Raw genomic sequence first — 18,571 nt, 5'->3', positions numbered from 1 at the left:
GAACTTCCTTCGATGTATGACTTATTCTTCTTTGTCCAGTCTGGTGGTCACTAACTATATCTATTTAGCAATAAGGTATAATGGGTGTGGCTGAGGAACTGAGCTTTTAATTAAAAATAATTAACTTCAATAGCCTCCTGTGCCTAGTAGGAACTATATTGGGCAGTGAAGAACTAGGCCCAAGGATAAAGTTAACAAATCAGTTGGAGACATAGCTTTTTACGGATAGTTGTGCTCATGTATCCAGAATATTTTTTGAGTGCAAAGGACTTCAGGTGATTTTTAATTTGCAAGTCCTAAAATATTACCCATAGTGCTTTACTTTTTTTCCATTTATTTGAGAAGCAGAGGAAGAGAAAGTTCCACTTCACTGGTTCACTCTGCAAAATACTGGCAAGACTGGTGGGGGGATCAGGAACCCGACCCAGGGTTGTCACGTGGGTGTCAGGAAGCCAGTCACTTGAACCATCAGCGCTTGCCTTCAAGGATCTGTATCAGTGGGAAGCCAGAGCCAGCAGTCCAACCCAGGCCTCCTGTGTGAGATGTGCGCATCTTATTCAGTGTCTTAATGGCAAGGCATGATGCACACCCATGCTTACCATTTAGACCAATAATTCTCCCAAGTGTGGTTCATTTCTAAATGATGCTCCTAGACTAGGAGCATTGGGAATCCTCTAGGAATTTGCTAGAAATACAAATTACAAAGCCTCACCCCCAACCTTACCTGAGAGACTTGAAAGGTAAGGATCACAAATGCACTGTTAATGAGCCACCGGTGACACAGATAATCCCAATGTACTTCTGAAGGCCACTGTTGTGGAACAGTGTGAATTAAATACTTAATTAAATAATTATTTATATGAAACATCATTTTCTTTACTGAATTGTTAACTAAATAATTTTGTAATGCTTCAAGAATGTTTCTGATACAATGAACTCACATTTATTTTGATTCTGTTTAAAATAAAATGAAAAAACCAAGGAGCTACATCTTCCAGGCTGATGGATTGCTTAGTCTGTTGGCATACTTCCTAGGCTCCTAATGGCATTCCCAGCGAGAGGAGTTCCTGTCACACATTTTGTCATACAAAATGCTGCTGCAGCTTTGAAGCTTCTGCCAATGAGGATTTCTTAAGGTGTATTGCTGCTTTGGGGGTAGAAAAAGGTCTCAAAGGAATCATTTGGTTTTAAGCCAACTGTGTCTAAAACTGCTCAGCATCAGAGCAACTGTATGAGCAGTGAAAATTTTCAATTAATCAAGCACTTTTATGTCTAGGACATTATTGGATTAAAGCAGTATTCCTTGTGTTCTTTCTTTCCATTTTTAGTCTTTTAATAAACTGACTGAAAATAGCCATTGTTTAAAGATCAAACTTTTCATTTGTAAAGGGCTAGAATTTCATAACAAAAGCAGAGCTCAAAATCCATATTGCCACCAAGAAGAATCCCATCTCATTTTTCATTGAAAATGGACCAGCCTGTTTCCATTTTTTTCATATTTTAATGAATTGCCTTTCAGTGAAGGCCTTAGGGCCAGGGTAGAAAAAAATGGGATTAAAATCAGGTTGGTATGGATGTGAAATCCAAGCCAACTACCTGTGTGCCCTTGAGCAAATTATTTAATTTCTCTGATTCTCGGTCTCCTCATATAAAAAAGTGGAACTAATAACACATAATGCAGAGAATGATTACATGAATTAAAACAATAATAAAGATTAAAGCACCTAACTTACTCAGGAATGTTACCAAAGCAGAAGTCTACAAGAAAGGAAACATTCTTATACTTAAAATGGATATTTTCTGTGAAAGAGAAAAACATATTTTAATAATATTATTAGCTGGAATGCATTATTTTATTCTCTTGATACTTGTTTCATTAGAAAACAATTAAACTAATATATCCCATTTCTCTATTTAACTGAAGGTTTTTATTACTTTCAAACACTTATTCTCAGATAATTACATTCCTGATGAAGATACTTAGTTTCAATTTCTTTAGATCTTTGGTGCCTGCTTAAATCTTTAATGGTTTCTTAATATATATTTTATAAGCTTATGAATTAAATAATTGAAAACATACTTTTTTCTATTCCATTTTTTAGTCTTAAAATTGTTTGTGCTTGGTTTTGACATTCTGATGTAGTGGGTTAAACTACCATCTGTGATGCAGCCATCCCGAAAGGATACCAGCTCCATTCCCAGCTGCTCCATTTTCAGTCCAATTCCTCGTTAATGTGCTTGGGAAAGCAGCAACAGATGGCCTAAGAACTTGGATCCCTGCAATACACATGGAAAATTTGCATGAAGTTATGGGTTCTTGGCTTTGACGTAGCCCAGCCCTGGCCACTGCAGCTGTTTGAAGAGTGACCCAACAAATGGAAGATTCTCTCTCTCTCTCTTTCTCTCTCTCTCTCTCTCTCTCTCTCTCTCTCTCTCTCTCTCTCGTGTGTGTGTGTGTGTACTCGTACATGCATGTGTATGTATCTCTGTCTTCCAAATAATTAGATCTTTAAAAATTATATTTACTTACATAGTTTTTTTTTTTTATTTCAGAGAGAAAAAGAGGGAGAGAGAGACTGACAGAGAGCTCCCACCACTGATAATATCTCTAATGCCAATGATGTCTGGGGCCAAACTGGGATGGAAACCAGGAGCAGGGACCTTGATCCAAGTCACTTGAACCATTTCCATTGCCTTTCAGGGAATGCATTAACAGGAAATTGGAGTCAGGAGCTGAAGTCAAGTATCATATCCAGGTACTCCAAAGTGAGACACAGGTGTATGTAACCAGTTAGGACAATCTTAACTGTTAGGACAAATACTCCTTAGTCTAATTTGGCATCAAGCTTGCAAAATATTGCAAAGAAAATCTCCTTTTTCTCTTCACTGGACACATCAATTGTTTCTGTTTGTATTTATCACACTTGATTTATCACTCTCCTTTTACACACACACACACACATCAGAGAGCTTTAAAAGTTTCGTGTAAAATGGGATGAAAAGATATCTTAGGAATAGTTATCTGGCATTGTGGTTCCAATGCCACTTAGGATGACAATATCCCACTTGGGGGTGTCTGGGGGCATCTAGGATTCTCCATTTCAAACTGGCTTCTTGCTAATACATACTCTGAGGGAGCAGGTGATGACTCAAGTGACTGGGTCCCTGCCATGCACACAGACTTGGATTGAGTTCCAGACACCTGGCTTTGGCTTGGCGCAGCCTTGGCTGTTGTATGTTTTTAGGAATGAAGTAGAAAATAAGAGATCTCTTCAACTATCTTTCAGTCAGAACAAAAATAAACAAAACCATTTTATAAGCCTTGTTTGTTTTAGTGCAAATACATGTGAAACCCATGAACACTTTTTACGTAATACTTATTTTCCATGAACTTTTTAAAGTTCTATTCTACATATACACACACGCTCACACAAACACACTTTAGTGTGTATTTCCTAAAATCACATAAATTCGCTTGTATAACCACAGTATCACAGTATCGGAAATTAAACACTGATACAGTGCTATTCTTGGAATCTCAGCCCATATTATCATTTTTTCTGCTTTCCCAGTAATCTTTGCATTTAGTTGTCCTCACTTCCAGTCCAGGATCCAATCCAAGATCACGCTTTACATTTAGTTGTCTTATTTCTTTAGTCTTCACTATTCTATAATGGCTTCTCAGTCTCTTTATATTGTTTGACCTCGACATTTTGGAAGACTAGAATTATTTTGTAGAGTACTTGTCTGTTGTTTTCAGTTATGTTCTGTTTGTGTGTTTTGCAGGGATAGAAAAGAAGCATAGTAAAATGTTGCTTACGTTCATACACAAAAGGTATAAAATTTATTAAGGCTTTATTTTTCTAGATATGAATCATATAATTGATTCTCCAAATATGGCAGAAATATGTCAAATATGGTGGAATCCAGATCTTGGAGTCAAACTATTTGGGCTCCGTAATTATGTCATTTATGATTTGGCATTAAATCTCTGCACCTTGGGATCAAGGTGTATAGGACAGCATGTTAGTTACAACAGTTTAACTTGCTTTGTGATAGGATTTATTGTGATATTATGCATTCAGATCTCTGAGTCTGCTGCTGACAAGCAATGAAGCTCAATAATGCCAGTTATTGTTGAATATATGTGTTCTTATTATATATGTGTGTGTACACATGTATGAGTATTACAAGCTATTTTATTATTTTGATTTGTGCCCAAGTACTGTTATAAAATGAAAATTGATTCGATTCTCAAAAAATCTTTAATTCTCGTGGCATGCATTTGGCACAGCAGTTAAAATGCCACATGGAATGGCTGCATCCTGTATTAGAGTGCTTGCGTTCTGCTTCCAGGTCCAGTTTCCTGCTAGTGCATATCCTGGGATACAGCAAATTTTAGTTGCAGAAGTAGGGTCTCTTTCACTCATGTATACCTGTTCTGAGTTTCCACATTCTAGCTTTGGCCTGCCTCAGTCCCAGTTGTTGTGGGCATTTGGGAAATGAACCAAAGGATTAATTTTCTCTCTCTCTCTCTCTCAGTAAATTTAAGAACAAAAAGGTTTGATTCCTGATTTCCAACAAAGAACTATCATTTAAAAAATATAAAAATCATAGTTGAATTTTAGAAGATTAGCTGCAACTAACCATTTGCAAATCTAATGCGATATCTTTTTCTTCTGTGCTTTTACTTTGTCCTAATTTTTTCCTACTTCAAAAAATAAATCAGTATTCATGTTTTCTTACTGTATTTTTATAAAATACTAACAAAACTGGCCACAAAACTGATGGCATAAACTTACCAGCATTGATTGCTGACTTCTGTGTGGTGACATATTGTTTATCATTTTCCTTTTTTGCAATTCTTTCTCCATTAATTTTAATTTTTTGACACATATTCTAACAATAATGAAAGACTGACTCTTGAAGCAACCCCAGCCTTCTCTGGACCCTGTCTTCCTTGTTTCCTTGGCTGTGCACAGGGAAGGCAGCTCATGTGTGCCGCTGACAAATCTTGGCGAGACAGCGGCCCCTTGGCATGAAAGGAACCTCTGGATGTCTCTAACCGCAGCCTGCAAGAGATCCTTGTGATCTGCGCTGAGCCACACACCATGAGAACATAATATATCAATATTCTCAAGTGCTTCCCTCTCTCACATTTTTGAACTTTTGTAATCAAGATAAATCTTAATATTTAGGTGATATGGAAGCACTTGGCCATAGTTTAATTGAAATAATTTATTTGTCCTTCTTGAAACTGCTCAAAATGATGTATCTTAAAAAAAGAGGAGAACTCAGAGTTGATGATGCACTAAATCTTCACACATTAATAAAACAAATTGAGGTGGGTGTTTGGTTTTATTACAGCAGGGAGCATTAATTACTCTATTAAATGTAGAATGCAGTTCGCAGAGAAAAAGAACAGTATCAGCAGGCACCCAAGACTTAAACAGTTTTGTTTGTTTTAGACGCTGCGAGCAGTTAGGTCTGAGTGGAGTGTAAATTATGGAAAGGCAAATGGCAATAACTATTACATAGCAGAATGTGAGTGGAACTAGCAAATGCTCTTATACTTAATAATGCATTTTCTTTTGATTGTTAATTGCATAATTAGGAATATTTACTTCAGAGATATTTGTGGCCTTTTCAGTTATGCTTTTTTTGTAATGGAGTCATATTATAAGAAATATTTTGAGAAATATTTTGAAATATATTGTTTGCTTTTTAAGAATAGTTGCACATGTGGTATAAATTTATTTTACTGAAAATAAGATACTGGCATGTAAATATTTTATTTGGTTTATATGCTTATTTTCTTATATATATATATATATATATATATGTATATATATATATATATATATAAGGGTGAAATTATGCATTTAAAATAATATGTAGTTCTCAGAGCATAACGATACTCCCCACCCTACTCTCTGGCTCTCACTCCCATACTCCCTCCTTCTAATTTTTCATTTAATTTTTGCAATGGCATGCTTTCAATTTCGTTATTTCCCTTGTGAACTCTATATTTTACCACTAGCTTTTGCCTGTAAGAAATTCACCATTAGCATATTTGTTGATAATTTCTTTAATACAATGTAGAATCTTGCTTGTATGTAAACTTAAATGTACAAGCATCAGTGATTAAAAATGCAAGTTAAACTTCATCATTTCGGGCCCTAAGGATAGTGCATTTCAGGGGAAGAACAGTGTATCTGCAATTAATAACAGGAGTGAAGAACTGACCTTAATCAGGTGTTCATAATGATAGGAATATTGATATGATTTCAACATAGTCTGCAATTTCTTTAAAACAGGTGATTAACATGTACCTCTTTAGCCAAAATGAACAGACCAAGGGATCATGTTTTTCTTCTTTACATTTGAGTTTCCCCCCAATTTTTTTCTTACAATAAATGCATAGGAAATGTAGATTTAGAAGAGTCATTGGAAGAAAGAGTTAAAATCTTTCCAGGTAGGATTCTGATTTGGTTCTATCAATGTTACCCCAAAGTTTTGAATAATTATTTCTTTTTGTTTTACATAGTTTCTACCTGAAAGGTAAAATTATATTTGTGTATTTCAATGTAACAGGGGACTTCAAAAAGTTCCTGGACATAGGGCTGAAAATTTATTCTTGGTGTACAAACAAAAAAAATCTGTGTGTACAATGGGTCTTCAAAAGTTCATGGAAGGGCCAGAACAATGGCTCAGTGGCTAAATCCTCACTATATGTGCCTGGATTCCATGTGGGCACAGTTCATATCCTGGCTGCTCCATTTTCCATCCAGCTCCCTGCTTGTGGCCTGGGAAAAGCAGTTGAGAATGGCCCAAAGTCTTGGGACTCTGCATCCATGTGGAAGACCCAGCAGAAGCTCCTGGCTCCTGGCTTCATATTAGATAAGCTCTGGCCATTGTGGCCACTTGGGGAGTGAACCAGTAGATGGAAAATCTTTCTCTGTTTCTCCTTCTCTCTGTAGATCTGCATTTCTGATAAAAATAAAATAAATCTTTAAAAAACGTTTATGAAAGATATATATTAGGAAAAAAATCATAAAATGGATTTCAATATTTTTGTTCCAGAATAAACATATCCTTTAATTCCATTTGTCTATGAACTTTACAAAAAAAGTATTTATTTATTTGGGAGGCAAGAGAAAGGGACAGAGAGCCTGTACACTATGTTCCATAGACTGTTCACTCCCCAAATGGCTGCAACAGCCAGTGTAGGGCCAGGCTAAACCCAGGAGCCAGGAGCTTTATTGGAGTCTCCTATGTGAGTTCAGGGGCCATAGCACTTTGACCATCTTACGCTTCTTTCACAGGTATATCAACAGGCAGCTGGATAAGAAGTGGGACTGTTGAAACTTGAACTGATATCTATGTAGGATGTCAGTGCTGCAGAAGATTGCTTAACACGCTGTGCCACTGTGTCCACCCCCTATGAACTGTTTAAGTACTTTTGCATATATTTTTTATTATTATCTTCATTTGTGCTGCTGTAAAGCAAAATATTACATGCTGTGTAATTTATGAACAAAATAGTTTATTTAGAGCACAGTTCTGGAGCTGAGGATGTCCAAAATGGAAGGGCTGCTTCCAATCCTCATTGGAAGGAGGCCCTCACCTCCTTGCTGTGTCATAACATTGCTGAAGGCATCAAGCGGTGAGCGTGAGCAAATGACAGTCAAACTTGCTTTTAAAACAAACTCATTCTTGTAGTAACTAAACATTCTGAGAATAATGACATCAATGCATTCATGAGAGCAGAGTCCTCTTGATCTAATTACTTCTGAAAGGTGCCACCTCTCCATCCTGTTGTACTGGGCATTAGTTCTCCAACACATGAATTTTAGAAGGACACATTTTAACCACAGCAGTTACGTTATTAGCAAGTAAATAAAATTAGTTTGGGTACTAATAACTATGCCAATCCCTGGTGCAATACAATCTGAAGGTTTTCAAACTGTGTTTAGAGACATAAGATAAGGCACATGGGGCCAGTTAAGTCCAGTTAGCTAAGAAATCAAATTTTCTGCTTTCCTAAATCAAATCAAACACATCCAATTTTATCCATTTTATATGTTGAGATGTGCCATTATATTTCATTAAAAATTATTGTGTCAAAGCTTATATAACGTCTGTTTCTATTCTGTACATCAGTAAAGCACACTACATAAACAAGACATCAGAATTATTCTACACCAAAAATCCTGAACAAGCGCTTTTAACTGCAAAAACTTAAGTGAATTACGCTAATGCACTAGGTTCTAAATTCTCTGTAAAATGGGGTTAATAGTTACTTCTCATTACATTGATTTGAGAATTAGGCTACCTGTCCATGAACTACTATTAGTTTGCAAAGAAATCAGGAGCTTGTGCCATAATGTAAATCAACTGCACCACTAAACATATTATTTTAATTAGGATTTTTTTTTTTTTGCTGTTGCTTTTACAGTGAAACTTTCCCAATGAAAGCAACAGCATGGTCTTATCTAATTGAGAAATAACCCCTTGGAAGCACCAATTTTAAAACACCTAGAAAACTGCATTCAACTGCCTAAGAAAATTTCATTGTGACAAAAATATGTCTGCTTGCCTTTCTCTCCAAAGTCAGTTTCCTTTAACACTAAGGTAGCTTTAATCAATTACTTATCTTGCTATTTTTCTGGTCATTTGTTGTTGTGACCCTGAAAAGGAAAGTCATGATCTGTGATCTTGGTAATTTTTTGTTAGACTGGCTCATTCAAAATTACTATTCTCAATTGTATAGTTTCTTGCCAGCTATTCCTAGTTGCTATACCACTGCTCCTATGATGCACGTTCCTATTTCCCTCCCTGTACTACATTCCATTTGATAACATGGTCATCATTATTATCATTTTAGGGTGTTCCCTCAGATATGGCAGGTGCATTGACCTTGTTTGGCAGTGGATTTATTAGTTTCAATTTCTAGAATTATTATCATTGAGTACCTGATACTTAAACTTCTCAAACTGTTAGATCAAGCATTTACATATATTACAAGAATAGCAAAGCAATTTTAGTAACCTCCAACAATCTAAACCCTTCTTCAAAATATAGTATTTCCCAAATTAGCAAGGCAAGCCTCCATTTTTATACGAGGTAATATTTTATTGCTGTCTTGTTCTATATCAGAGACTTTTAGAACAATAAAAGAATAGGATTATTCTACATGTCTGTACCCCCTTACCACTTTAGAAAACAAGATTTTGTCAGGACAAGTTCAATACCAATTAGACTTAATTATTCAGGTTTCAGCTTTTATGTAGGGGAAGATCTAATGAACTATTCAACTACCGATTCATTTCTAAGAGAGAGTTCTAGATAGCGCTTGCAGTTTAAAACTCACCTTAATATTGCAGCCAGGTCTCAATGAAATACATCCCAATTTATCTCTAAATTATCTTTAAGACTCATTTACAAAAGATTGGGGGGAAAAAGTGTTTCACTGCAAAACACGAAAATGCTCTGAGAATCTAGGAGAAATTTCCAGTAATTCTCATGTGATGAGTCTTCAATTTCTGATCCTATGACCTGAAGGTGACTGCTTTTCCTCCTATCACTGTGCTTCAAAGAATAACATTTCTTTGGAAACCTGCTGAAACAGCTAGCTCCAACACACTTCATTCATATGTTGTCAGTCCTCAATCACAGCTCAAGACAAAAGCCATTTTTGCTATGTGTCCACTAGATTTTTATGCCCATTATTGTTTTTCTCACCTGAGTCTCCTTTTCCCTTTTTAAAAGGTAATTTATTAGTGCATTAAATTTTCTGGGTCACAGCAAATACATTATAATTACCACAATGCAATTCTCATGAATCATGCTAATGTAATATTAATATAAAGCTAACAAATGCAACGTAGTTGATGCATGCAATTCTAATATTACACTTCTTTCCCTTTCTCCCTTCCTTCCTCCTTCTTGTCCTATTTCCCTATTCCTTTTTTCTCCCCTTTTCTTTTTCGTTTCCTTTCTTTTTTCTTTTCTTTTGCTTCATTTCTTTCCTTTCCTTCCTTCCTTCCTTCCTTTCTTCTCCCTCTCTCTTTCTCTTTCTTGCTTAATTTCTTTCATCATTTTAGATACATATTTAATATATATATATCATATAGTTAGTACATCAGTACATGTGTCAGTACATAAAGAGTTAAGCAAGTGAAAAGATCCCAATTCAGTGAGAAAATAGGCAAAGGCTATCAATAATAATCAAGTGAAAAGATCCCACTACACTAATATCAATTTCAAGATAACTACAAATCATTAAAGCTATAGTAGAACTTCATTCTTTTCAATCTACTGTGCCGAAGCAGTGGCCCTAGTAGTATATCATTCTTAACAATTGGTTTTACAAAAAAGTAAATCAAAGTTTGACAAAACAGAATTTGCAGCAGTATTGATATATATATATATACACACATATATATTTCTTGCTTGCTTGCTTTTGTTGTTTGAATTTTTCTTTAAAATTTGTATTAAGAGGACATATATATTCCATAGGCACAATTCTAAAATGACCATAAGTAGATTTTATATATTGCAAAAGTATATATATTCCAAGATAACCTCCATTTCTTGATCTCCCTCTTTCTTTCCTCCCTTTTTTCTTAATTTTTTGCAAAAATATAAGTTAAAGCCACTCTGCAATCACAGGCCTAAAGACACTACTAACAATAATATTCAACAAAAAAAGTAGAAAGACCAGAGAGCCACAGGAGTATAAGCAAGGATAAAAAATACAAATCACAAGATAACAGTTTTGTTCCTACATTTTTTCTTCTATTCTATATTAGCTACCACATATCATAGAAAATACACAGTATTTATCTTTTTGGCACTGATTTATTTCACTAAACATGATTAGTTCCAGTTCCATTATGTTCCATATGACAGAATTTCATTCGTTTTAATGGCTGAGTAGTATTAGAACGTGTGTGTGTGTGTGTATATATATACATATATATATACTACATTTTCTTTATCCAGTCACTTGTTGATGAACATTGGATCAATTCCATATCTTAGCTATTATGAATTGAGCTGCAACAAGTAATAGGAGCACAAATAAGTTTTTCATATGCTAGCTTTACTTCCTTTTGATAAATATTGAGTGGGTTATATGATAGATTCATTTTTGGAGTTCTGAGGAATCCCTGTACTGTCTTTTCTAACGGTTGTACAAATTTACATTTTCATTAACAATGCAACAGGGTACCTTTCCCCCTACTTACTTGCCAGCATCTATTATTTTTTGATTTAGGGGTGATAACCATTCTAGCTAGGGTAAGGTGAAATTTTATTATGATTTTATTTGCATGTATATGATGACTAATGATCCTGAGCATTTTTTTAATGTGTCTATTGGTTTATTTGCAGTGATCCTTTGAAAGTTGCCTGCTCATGTCCTTTGCTTGTTTCTTAACTGCATTGTTTTGTTGTTGTTGAGTTTCTTGGGCTCTTCAGAGATCCTGGATATGAAATCTTTCATCAGTTGCATAACTCGAAAATGTTTTCTCTCATTCTTTCAGTTGCTTCTTTGTTGAGTTCTTTTCTTTACAGTGCAAAAGCTTCTTAGCTTGTTGTAACCCCATTTGTCTATTTTTAAAAATTTTGTTGTCTGTGTTTTTAGGGTCTTTTCCAAGAAGTCTTTGTCTATACCAATGTCTTGCAGAGTTTTTTCTGAAGCTTTCCTACAGTAATTTGATCATATCAGTTCAAAGATTTAAAGCTTTATTTACTTTAAGTTGATTTTTGTGTAAGTTGTAAGATGCGGGCCTTGGTTCATACCTTTGTCTACATACATTCAGTCATCCCAACATGGTTTGTTGAAGAGACTGTTCTCTCTCCAGGGAGTAATTTTAGTATGTTTGTCAAAGATTAGTTGGTTGTAGCTGTGTGTATTAATTTTTGTTGTTTTTGTTACTTTCCACTGGTCCACAAGTCTATTTTTTGTGCTGGTACCTGGATGTTTTGATTATAACTGCCCTATAGTATGTTTTGAAATCTGGTATTGTGATGCCTTTGGCTTTGTTTTTATTGTTTAAAGGTGCTTTAGCTATTTGAGATCTTTTCTGTTTCCATATGAATTTTCACATTGCTTTTTCTTGATCTGAGAAGAATGTCCCTGGTATTTTTGGTAACGATCATGTTGAATTTTTGAATTTCTTTCAGTTGTATGTTGTATGGGCATTTTGTTTATATTAATTTTTCTAATCCACGGACATGGAAGTTTTTCTATTTTTGTGTCTTCTATTTCTTTAATAGCTTTGATTATAAAGATCTTTCATTTCCCTGTTTAAATTTATTCCAAGATGTTCAACTTTTTTTTAAAGTTATTGTGAATGGTACATATTGGGAAACTAAAAGACTCCCCAGCCAAGAGACTATTTGAATTCCTAAAATATTGGTGAAGTTGCAGGATATCGAATCAACACTCAAAACATCAGTAGCCTTTGTATACACAAACACTGTTAGGGCTGAGAAAGAACTTGTAAGTTTTGTTTTTTCTTTCTTAATTTTAACTCCCGCATATAAGGGATGATAACATGTGGTTTTTGTCTTTCTGTGTCCAGATTAATCCACTCTAACATGATATCCTCTCATTGCCATCAATTTTGAAACAAATTATATAATTCCATCTGTTTATAGTTTAATAACATTGCATATATGCATATATATCACATTTTCTTTATCCATTCATTTGATTGCTTTCATATTTTGGCTATTTTGAACAATACCATTACAAAAACAGCTGGGCAGGTATCTCTTTGAAATAATGTGTTCTTATCAATTGAGTATATAACTGGTAGCGGGGTTGCTGGGCCATTTGGCAAGTTTCTTTCCAAAGAAATCTCCATATTGTTTTCCACAGTGGCTGCACTCCATTTATTCACACACCAACAGTGTATAAAAGTTCCTCTTTCTCCAGATCTATTCCCTTATTCATTACTTCTGTTTTTTAGATAATAGTCATTCTGGCAGTGGTGAGATGATATCTCACTTGATACTAATTTGCAATTTCCTGATGGATAGTAATGTTTAGTATTCTTGCACATACATGGTAGTCATTTGTATTTCTTTTTTTGAGAACTATTTATTGAGGTCCTTTGCCCAATAATTGCATTGGTTGCTAAAGAAATAATAATAAATTAAAAATTGTTGTGGGTTTTTTTAGTTGCTGATGTAGTCTGGTTATTACAACTTTTTCAGATAAATAGCTTGCAAATAAGGGTTTTCCCCCCTATTTTAGTGGCTGTTTCTTCATTTTATTGATGTTTTCTTTTGCTGTGTCCTTTTCATTTTGTCTACCACCAAGGCCTTTTTGTTTCAGAGCTCTTTGTTGTGGAGAAATGCCTCTAGCCTCTTATTTTCTCCACTGGATATGCTACTCACTTCCCTGTCTTGCAAGTGAGTGGGATCCTTTAAGGAAAAAAAAAGGCTATTCTATGATTCCTTTTCATAGTGTACTGTTTATATTTTTCAAGTTTGTATAACTGAGAGAACACATGTTCTACCACTACTTTCAGGATAGATTCATCTAACTGCCAAGCAGTATCTCTTTTCATAATCATGCCCTTCACTTGACTGCCATTTGCCATCATCTCAATAAAGTTGTCTTATTTTATTAAACTCTTTAATGCTTCTCACTATTTTGCCTTCTGCATCATAGTTCGATCCCTGTTGTTATCCTGGTTGATTTCAATGCCTACCTAGTCAAAAATTTAGTATATCAGATACTTACTCTTCTCTCGAGTGATCTTCAACTAATCATTATTTGAACTGTCTGCTCCACAAGGAACATTTCCTGAGATTCATCATTACTTAGAAAAGTTCTAGTCATAAAAACTTAAGTTTAAATCTTCTGTTACCTTACTTAACCCTCTGTCTAATAAACTCATAATAAATCCCTTCTCAATGACGTCTCCACTTAGACCTCATTGAACCCAGACTAACCTATTTGCTTCCTTATTATCTATTAGTAACACCTAATCCACACCATCATCTTTCCCTTCTCACTCTCAGTTGCTTGCGTTAACATTGTAATCACATGTTCCCCACTGTTGTAATGTATTTTTTTGCCATTATTCTACCATTGCACCTTCCTAACAGGTTAATTGTTTGGCCTTTTCATACGTATAATCTAGCTGAAAGTGGCTGACGCTTGTGGACACTAGCATGTCCTCCATTGCAGTGAAGTGATGGCAGTAAAACATTAATGAAGAGACCAGCAAGCCTGGCAGAAAAAAATCTAAACTTTCTTCTGGAAATACCGATTTAGGGAAATTTCTCTTGATTCAAAACTAAAGAATGAAAAAGACTATATGAAGTTTTTTCTTCATTTCACCTTCATTTTAAAATCCAATTTTGGTCATTAAGTGCCTAAATGAAATTTTATCTTTTCGTTAATAGTGCCCCAATAAGCCCTCATCCCCATTCTGCTGGTAGCCATTCTTAAATTTTCTGTTTGTATTAGATCTTTAAGATTATACATATAATTGATATCATATGGCATTTGTCTTTCTGTATCTGATTTAATTTTCTCAACTTAACGCCTTCCAAGTTCATATATATAACCACAAAAGAGAGGATCCCATTCTTGTTTAAGACTAACTAGTATTTTGTTTCATGTATTTGTGAGGCTACTTTAAGAAATTCATGGATTATGTAGTTAAAGTAATCCTTATTTTGCTCCAAATTTTTTTGAAACTAGGATCAGCACAATGGCTCAATGACTAATACTCCCCTTGCAAGCACCGGTATCCCACATGGGCACCTGTTGTGTCCTGGCTGTTATCCCTGTTTGTAGCCTGGAAAGCCATATATGATGGCCCAAATCCTTGGGACTCTGCACCTATACAGGAAATTTAAAAGTTCTTGGCTCTTGGCTTCAGATTCATTCCATGAACCAGCTGACACTTTTACTAAGTCGGCTTTGGGGTTTAACTTCTCCCTCTGCCTTAACCCATTTCTTTTTCTTCCTTGCCACTGTGTCGATCCCAAGAATATTCCCTAATAAACTTAATTGCGCAGTTGCAGGTAGTTGCCTAGGGAGCACAGTCTGACATAGGGATACATACCACTTAGCAATTGACTTGCTAAATGTCTGAAAGCCCCTAAAAGAAAGGTATTACTATCAGCTCCAGAACAAAACTGGGACATGCAGAAATTAAGCAACTTTCCCAGTATCATGAAACTGCTATGTAAGATTGATTTATTTGTGTTTTTAGTTTTATTTTTGATGATGCTTACATAGTTGATTAGGGTGGGAAGGATGGAGGATTAGGGAAAAGTGGGTGAGATCATTGTTTCCACATTTTCTTTCATTTTTTTCCTGTATCTGGGTGGAAGGGAAGAGACAAGGGGAAAAGCCACATCCAGCCTCCCAGCCACCTCAGTACTTGGAGATGAGGAATGGACAGCTGATGTCATCCCAGGGGCCCCAGTTTGGAGCATTGTCCAAGGGTTCTGTTCAAGCGGTTTTGATAGTTCTGAAATGCTGTTGATAACACCGATCCAAGGATGAGGAAATCCTTCCAAGGTCCATTGGTGGAGGTATTCTATCCCAGAGTCTTCATTCACCCAGATATTTGCTGTCAATGCTTAGCTGGGGTAGTTGGCCAATTTGTTCTGCCCTCCATCTTCTGCTATGGTACCAGATGTCCAGGGCCCCAGTAAACTACCATATCCTTCATTTGCATGTGAAAATGCTGTCCACAGCTCCATCAAAGCCACATGCACTCCACGGTCAGGTCACAGGTCCTGCAATTCTCCTCATGGGAGTTGTAACTCCAGCAGTTTAATTGGGGGGATCCCCAAAGAAACCTTGCCTGAAGTGATCCCAGACCTGACTCTTGTATGTGCCTGCCAGTACAGGGTCTGACTCAGTTCATCACTTACATCAACCTATGCACACATGTGTCAGTTCTGTCTCCAGTCCCATCTCTTATGTAAACCAATGGATGCTGCGGCCCAGCCCAAACCTGCCCACCACACACTCGGCCCTCATGTATACCAGCAGGAGCTGTAGCCTAGTTGGAACAACCTGCAATAATCCCCACTAGGCATGCCCCCAGTCCTGGGTCTTGTGCTTGCCGGTATGGGCAGCAGCCTGGTCCAGTCTGTCCCATATCACATTCAGCTCTCGTACATGTCAATGGGTGTTGAAGCCTAACTCAGCCCAACTGAGCACACTATCCAGCTCACAATCATACCGGCAGGTTCCACCGTCACCAGGAGTAGTTGCAACCCATTAGAGAGGTGCCCACAGTCTCCCTGCTGGGCCCCCTCCTAGTCCTAGATCTTGCATTCTCCAGGTGGTTCCACAGTCTATCTTGACAGGATTTGCCCCCACTCCCAACACTTGCCAGCTGATGGTGCACAAAGCCCAACCAGCCTGCACTTACAATGTGGCTCATGCATACACCAGTGGTTGCAGTCAGTTATTCCAGCATTGCTCTCTCCCTGGCTCAGTTCACATTCAGGCCAACAGGTGTTATAACCCTGTCCAGCCTGGTCTGCACCCTGATCCCAGTTCTCTTGCTTGCCAGTGGGAGCAGTGGTCCAGCAGGTGAGCTTAGCACTGCCCCCAACCGGGATCACACCTACCCCCCACCCTATTGTCTCACATGTGCTGTTGAGTGCTATGGCCCAGTCTGGCATGGCCCACCTAATCTCAGCAATTGTCAGAAGGTGCTGTAGCCTGACCCAGCCTGGCCTACCCCCAGTTTCAGCTCAGGCTCATGGGTGCTTGAGCCTAGTGCAGCCCAGCCAGTACCTTGTCCTGGCCCTAATGTGAACTTGCTGGTTTTGTGGTCTGATTTGGCCTGTATTGTGCCCCCTTGTAGTTCTCAGATCTCCAGTGGATGTTATTAACTGGCCCAGCCTGGTCTACCCCTAGACCTGACCCATACTTATGGTGACAAGGTACTATAACCTGGTCTGGTCTGGGCTCTCCCAATCTTAGTGCTTGTACTCCCCTGCAGTGACAGGGTCTCCACAGGGGACTTCCCCAAGCTTGTCTATCAGGTTTCCTACCAGTAGCAGATCTCATACACACTGGTGGGTCCTTGGCCCATAATCATTTAGTCTACTTCATGTCCTGGCAGGAACAGTTGCCTTGTCCAACCAGTCCAAAGCTATTCTGGTTCTTACTCTTGGGTGTTACAACCCAGCCACACCTAGTCCATGCTCAGACACAGCTCTTGTGAGATTCATCAAGGGAAGAGACTTATCCTAGCCCATCCTACAGCCTCCATGGCTCTCATGAGCTCCAATGGATGCTGGAGGCTACTCCATTCTGGTGAACCCAAGACCCAGGTCACACCCATGACAAGCAAATTGCAGTCTTTCCAACCCAGGTTTCTGCCAACATTCTGGTTCTTGCACTCACCAGTGGGAACCGCAACCGAGGCAGGGCATCCCCTTAGCTCCAAAACCATGCCTGTTTCCAGCCACAGATCCTGTGCATGCCATTGACTGCTCCAACCCAGTTCATCATAGCCCATTCCCCATGTTGGGCCTTGCCATCAGATACTGCAGCATGACCTGTTTCAGCTCAACCCTAGTCCCAACTCTCATTTGTGGGTGCTGCCCAGTCTGCTCCCATCCCTGACTCATGCAAACTGGTAGGTGTGATAACCTAGCCTGGCATGACCTTCACTCCAGCCTGGTTCCTGCACGTGCTAGTGAGTTAAGGTTGGCCTGGCCCTTCCAAGTCAACCCCCCTCCAGAACCAACCCACACACTTTCCTATAAGTGGAGCTAACTTGCCTGACCTGATCAACTCCCAGACCTGAATCGCATGCTCACAAGAGGAGCTACAGCCCACCAGGGGTGTTTGCCAAGTTCCCCCACCAGTCCCACTCCCAGACCCAGATCTCATATGTGGTAGAGGGTACTAGGCCCTTACCAGGCATAATCTGCCCTCTCCATCCTGGCCTCTGTTGAGCTGGTTGATGTTACAGCCTGGCCCACCCACACCCTCTTTGTTGTTTCTGGGGTGTTACGGCATTGATCAGTCCAGCCTACCCTCTACCTCATGAGTGTCAGAGGCTTCCATAGTCTTGCCTAGCTCAGCCCATCACCCTCAACTCTTACGCAAACCAGTGGAGATCACAATTCTACAGAGGTGATCCCACATATCCCACAGAACCTGCCCTAGACCTGTTTCTCTCAGATGCTGGTTAGTGTCATTGCCCAGCCTAACATTATCCATCCTGTGTTCTGACTCTCACTAGCAGGTACTATGATCTAACCCTGCCAGGAAGCCCCCCAGCCCTAGCTTTAGTGTACACTTGTGAGTGGTGTTTGGCTGTGATCCATGCTAACTAGCACAATTCAGGTCTTCCCTGTGGGTTGGTACATCAGTCTGGCCCATAAAAGTCTTCTAGCTTCCCCCTTCCAAACTGCTTGGTCTCAGCCCCCTAGCTTACCCGCAAGTACAGTGGCCTTGTTGATGGACGTCCCTCAGAAGTTATTCCTCACCTGAAATGCCCTTGCTTAGCTCTCCTCCTTCCTTCACATCCCCTTGTCCTTTCCCTGATCAAGCCAC

This window comes from Ochotona princeps, chromosome X (assembly GCF_030435755.1).
Source record: "Ochotona princeps isolate mOchPri1 chromosome X, mOchPri1.hap1, whole genome shotgun sequence".
Taxonomy (NCBI): domain Eukaryota; kingdom Metazoa; phylum Chordata; class Mammalia; order Lagomorpha; family Ochotonidae; genus Ochotona; species Ochotona princeps.
This window is presented reverse-complemented; position numbering follows the sequence as displayed.